Below are 5,806 nucleotides of genomic sequence, written 5' to 3'. Positions count from 1 at the left end.
CGGGGAGCCGGAGGTCGTCCGCAGTGCGCGCGGCCCTGCGTCTCCGCCGCGTTACGGGGCGTCCCGGGCGGCTTCTCCAGGGCGTGCGCGGGGGGCGGGGCCTCGTACTGCTGAGTGTGCACGCTTCCTTCGTCTTGCCGTGATTTGCTTGTTATGTCCTCCGGAGATGCACTTCTGATAGCTATTGTGAAGTGACAGTATCCGGTATTTTAGAGGTGCCAGAGTCCTGTGTTTATTGGTCAGTTGTTGACATATTTAAACAGCGGAATCTGGAAAAATTGGGCTTTCTCCAATACCAGTTTGGTTATTAATATTTGTAAACAAGTTAGTGATAATTCACCTTCCACAGCTCTACTTCAGGCATTAAGCTTGGGGTTCGAGTTCTATTTTACATGAATATATTTAAGAAAACATAATTTAATGAGCTAGTTTTTGCTAGGCTTATATTGTGGGATTTTGTCCTTTTTTACCTAGATTTTTAGTGGTGTGTGTGTGTGTGTGTGTGTGTGTGTGTGTGTTTGCGACAGGGTCTTATTATTATGTAGTTCAGCTTGGTCTTGAACTCACTACGTAGCCTGGCCTCAAACTCATGGCAGTCCTCCTGCCCCAACCTCCCGAATGCTGAGATTATAGGCCTGCGCCACAATGCCCGGCTCACCTAGATTTTGAAGCTCACTCGCGTGAATGCTTTTTATTAATATCTTCTTACATTTTAATATTTTTAGTATCTGTAACTTAGTCCCATTTTTTAAATTTGTACTTTTGCTCTTGATTGGTTGATGAAGAGGTGTATTGATTTCACTAGTCTTTGCAGAGAACCAGCTTTTTTCTTTTTTCTCCTTTTTCTTACCTTTTTGATTGGACTTGATTTTTTGAGACGGGTCTCACTGTAATCAACACTACCCTTGAACCGGGGATCCCAGGCTGGCCTTGATTTGTGATCCTCCTGCCTCAGCCTTCTGAGTCCTGGCATTATAGCCGTGCCCCACTGCACCAACATGTTTATTTTTCCTTTAATAATTTTTGCTTTTCATTGTTTTTCTTTCTTGGAAAACTTTCAAACTTTTTTGCAGTAAGAGTTTAGCTCATTAATTTGTAGCATTCTTCTTTTTCAGTAGAAGCATTTAAAATGACACATTTGCCTATACATACAGCTTTAGCTGTATGAATTTTAAAATGTTTGTTTAAGTTAAAATTGGAACATTGTAGTTCCTCACAGAAGTCTAAAGACTTTTGTAGTGCTGCTTTCTTTAGTTTGTTAGGTAGATGAAGTAAACGCTTATTGATGGCATATCGTGTTAATAGTTATTTACTAAAGGGATTTAGTTACTGCTTGCCTGAAAAGATGGAGGCTGATAATAAATTGTAGCTTGTTTGTAGTCTTAGAGATAAAGGCAGTTAAATTCGTAATGTATTAGTGGCACTAGCCCGAGATCTGGGTCTTAGGAGGAGAAGTTCTTAGGCAAGGAAAAAGGGGATTGAACCCAAGGACTTTGCTCTGAGATACATCCCCAGCCCATTTTTAAGTTTTAAACTTTGAGACAGAGTCTTGCTGAGTTCCCAAAGCTGTACTTGAACTTGTGATCCTCCTACCTCAGCATCTCAGAGAGCTGGAGCAATATGTGTGTGACACCACACCCACCTTGAAATACAGTGTTTTCAAAGTTCCCGATATCAGCGTTACAATTCATAATTTACGCTAATTAAATATCTTTAAAACATCATTAGTAATAATTTTTAAGTAGATCATTTTAATATTTCTTGGTTGTTTAAACAACTGGGATCTCTATGATGATTTCCTGAAATAAACTTGTACTAATTAGATCTTTCATGTCTTTACGTTGTAATAGTAATCCCTGTATCTCTGCATATTTTGTTAACATTGTGCAGCATGCTAGAAATTCATCATGGAAAAACAGTCATTAAATTTTCTTGGAAAATGTAGGTAATAAAGCTGGAGAAGAAAGAATGAAAAATGAATGTTCTTTTATCCAGATTGGTAAACTGTTCTATGAGAAAGTGAAAAATTTTATACTCAACCTGTAAAGAAATATCAGGCACATACTGTGTATTTTAATACTTACGCTTCTGAAGTGTGGTGATGTTCGTGTCTTTCCTTACCAGCAAGTAAGGTGTAAGTGTCTTTACTTTGAGGACTTTTTTCTTTTTTTGTTTTTTTTTTTGGTTTTAGACGTTGAACTTGGTCTTGTGCATGCAAAATACATTCTGAACAACATCCTTACCCCTAGAGGAGTATTTTGAAAAGAAAATTTTGATTTGGCAATGATGTCATTGAAACCAAATTTTATTTTTTCTCATTGAGTTACTTTTGAAGCTTGGATTTTTTTTTTTTTTTTTGATACTCAGAATCGAACTCACAACTTCTCACTTGCCAGGCAAGTGCTATGCAGCTAGGCTACCTCCCCAGCCCATTAAGTTAAAGTAACAACATGGATAAAATACATGTGTAGTATATTTGGTGAGATAAATATCACAGTATAAGAAAACACGGTGTGTAGTGAAGAGCTGTTTTGCCCTGGGGTTATGCTTCCCAGCAAGGCCAGGTGTTTTCCCTAAGGCTTCAGGATTGGTCAGTGTAAGAACCAGAACTGAAATCTCAGGCAAACTTGATTCCCAGATTTCTGGAAGGGTAACAGTTATAAACCTGTTTACTCATTGTTCATATCGTTAATAAATTCTAGCACTCCTACACTTGATCTTAGCCAAAAGCCCAAGAAGTGGTATATAGCAATCTTAATTAGTGGAAAACTTTAAATGAGCAGTGTTAACAGACTTCAATTAACAAAGGAGGAAATGGAAGTTGTATTTTTATAATCCACCGCAAAGCTCTGTGCTGCTTGCTCTATCACAGGCTTCATCTTATTTGATGATTAGAACATCCTGCGTCTGGAAATGTTAATACAGAAGAGTCTGAAGGGAGAGGATGTAAGTTGTAGCACAACAGGTTTAAATTAAACCAGGAAAGCATATTTCAAAAAGTGTGATACAGATTTTTGAAGGAAGTTTATGTTTCTTAAAAAAATAAACAGCTGGTTCCATAGCACCTTTAGTGGTCTGGGTTTTGTGAAGGCTGGGGAGGGGCATGTTGAAAGGGCCAGCTGATACGCTTCAGAGGACCGTATCTGGTGTGAGGATGCATTTTTGGGCTAGATTAAAAACATACAAGCAATAGTTAAAAATTAGGAGTTAGGATCAGAAAAATCAGATCTGGAGCTTTTTTGAGAATGCTGAAAGACTGACAGTGGGCTCCAGTTCCTGAAGGACTCCCGGAGGGAGTGGAGTCTCTTGGGCAGGGTGTCCTCCCCAGCACCCTCCTTCCAGTCCCTGCAGGGAGTTTCCAGGGGGCCCTTTCAGGAGGCGCTTTCAGCAGGTGGGGCTTTACTTTTGTACAAAATAAGTCAACTGTTTCTCTTCTAGAAAACTAATTTCTTAAAGTGCTGCAATGGGAATATTTGATGTAAAAACCTGTGGTTCCCTTTGATCTTTCAGCTTAGGTGCGGGCTTCATAAAAACTAGAAGGTGGCAGTAACACTACAGGGTCGCAGTGCAGGCCACCCAGGACCTGGTTTATGGGAGTATTTTGCCCAACCCCCTGGCGATAATAATTTTCCATCCTGGCCACTGTGTTAGAGGAGCAAAATGACGTCTAGGAATTTGAAAGCTCCTGCTGTGCGTGTGGACAGTGAAAGATCCAGCCCTGGATGACTTAGTGGATGAGACTGTTGCTTGTTCCTGTCACCTGGAGAGTGGAAGGCCCTCTTGGACGGCTGTGTCCCTCACTTGGGGGGTGTGGCTCTCAGTTTCCCGTGATCACTCAGTCAGCAGAGCCACCGGGAGCCCGGGCAGCCTCGCAGTCCCAGCATGGCAAAGGGCTTTCCATCCTGGGGGATCTCTTTCTTAGATCTTCTCAAAGACAGCAGTAACCTGTTCTGGTAGGGTTAGTGGAGTCCTTAGGCTCATTTAATTTGAAAGATAAACCAAAACCTTGAAGTATTCGGAATGAGTCTCCTGGAAAATACTGCTATCAGAGGAAAAAATGGATGTTACTGGAGAAACGATTGGTTATGCAAGTGCCCTAAGAGTAGATTTAAATTATTTCCTTGCATATTTGCTGTTTAAAGCTAATGCCAAGTGGTGGATTTTTTTGAATGTGTCTTATTTAAAATGATATTCTCTTACCTCAATTGAATATATTTTGCTGATGGGCTTCTGTTATATTTCTTAACTGCTGCAATTATAAAAATACCATGTCTGTTGTTTTCTGGTTGGGCTTTATAATGGAGCCTACATAAAAATTATATTTCTCAGTTAAATTAAAATTATTTTTTCTTAATTTCCTGGCTTATGTCACAGAGATGGGTCTACTACAGGTGACAAGTGAGGATAACGGCATTTGTGGGTGTAATTGGTGCACTGGTGGATGGAGGGAGAAGTAGGAGTTGGTGGAGGGACCCCATCCTGACCCTGACAGTGCAGGGCCTTTCCAGCTGCTGAGACAGGGCCTCCCCTGCGCCTGCCCTCCCAGCCCTTTCTGCCCCTTATCCTCTGCATACCTGAGCACCCACGCGGCACCAGGAGTTCTGGGTCAGCTTAGGGTCCATCTTTCCAGCTGGTGCCTAAGGCCCCTTCACCACGAGTCTCATCACCCCGAGAAAGCAAAACTAACCTTATACCAGCCCCTTCCGGTTCATAGCACCCACTCTCGCCGACCTCTTACCCTCAGAACCACCTGGCTCCTCTCCCCTTCGGAGACCCATGAGGTCCAGGGGCCTCCTCTTAAATCCTGTGTGACCTTGACAAAGCAAGCTCCCTCCCAGCTCCTCTCCTACCTTCACCAGACCCATCACCCGATCACAGTTGCCTAGAAATCATGCAAGACCTAGATTACTTTCCCAGCATCTGTGAGCCGCATCTTCCCCAGCTCGCTGATGCCTAGTTCATCCACAGGAGCTCTGTAAACACTCCGAGGCTGTTGGGCCACTTGTGCCGTGTGTCTGATGCCAGAAATGTAACTGACTCTTGACCCCTGCCCAAGAAGACAGCCTCCCAACAGGCTAACCTCCATCCTCACCCTGAACTCATCGGGCTTCCACCCAACCCACTAGCATTTACACAGGCTGCGAGTCCTCCCCACATGTCCGTCACCGCTGTACACCGCTCTGGAAGCAAGCTTCCTCACATGCAGGGCACCTGTCACCCATAGCAGTCCCACACAGACGCTTGTCCAGTGCAGCCTCGCCACAGGAGGCGGCAGCCTCTACTGCCTTTCTCACCAAAAAGGATCCCGATCTGTTGGGGCAGCTGCCTGGCCGACAAAACTGTCAGAAACATTGCCCTAACCTGAACTCCCCACACCCTCAACACCTGACCTCCTTCCTCCCTTTGTTCCCAGGGTTCCCACCTCAGTACTCAAACTCCAGAGTCCAGTCTTACGGCTCGAGTGCCAAACCAGACCCCTAGCTTGTTCTTTCACTGGGTCATCACTGTTCACCTACAGCTTAAAGCTATATTTTGATCCAAGTATTAATAATGACCCCACTGTGTACAAGGTTCTGCGAGTGTTACACAGGCCTGTGAGTTTATCTTGTTGTCAAGTATAGAAAGACTAACAACTTAGGTTCATGGAAATGGTAATTACTAGGTTGATTATTTAGTGTTAAATTTATAAAATCTGGGTCTAGTGGGATCAGGAGCCAAAGAGACAATCAAGTAGATCACACAACTACACACAAGACAGAAAGTAGATCATAACTACACACAAGACAGGAAGTAGATCATATAACTA

General features: G+C 43.0%; 1 protein-coding gene across 5 annotated transcripts in view; it reads left to right on the top strand.

Moving 5' to 3' along the window:
* Tbc1d32 (TBC1 domain family, member 32) overlaps positions 1–5,806 on the top strand; it is a 157,282-nt gene that overhangs the window by 1,991 nt on the left and 149,485 nt on the right. The window lies entirely within an intron of this gene.

The sequence above is a fragment of the Chinchilla lanigera genome, unplaced genomic scaffold, assembly GCF_000276665.1.
Source record: "Chinchilla lanigera isolate Chin_1 unplaced genomic scaffold, ChiLan1.0 scaffold00035, whole genome shotgun sequence".
Taxonomy (NCBI): domain Eukaryota; kingdom Metazoa; phylum Chordata; class Mammalia; order Rodentia; family Chinchillidae; genus Chinchilla; species Chinchilla lanigera.
Note: the sequence above shows the minus strand (reverse complement) of the source record. Positions and strands in the feature narration are given on the sequence as shown.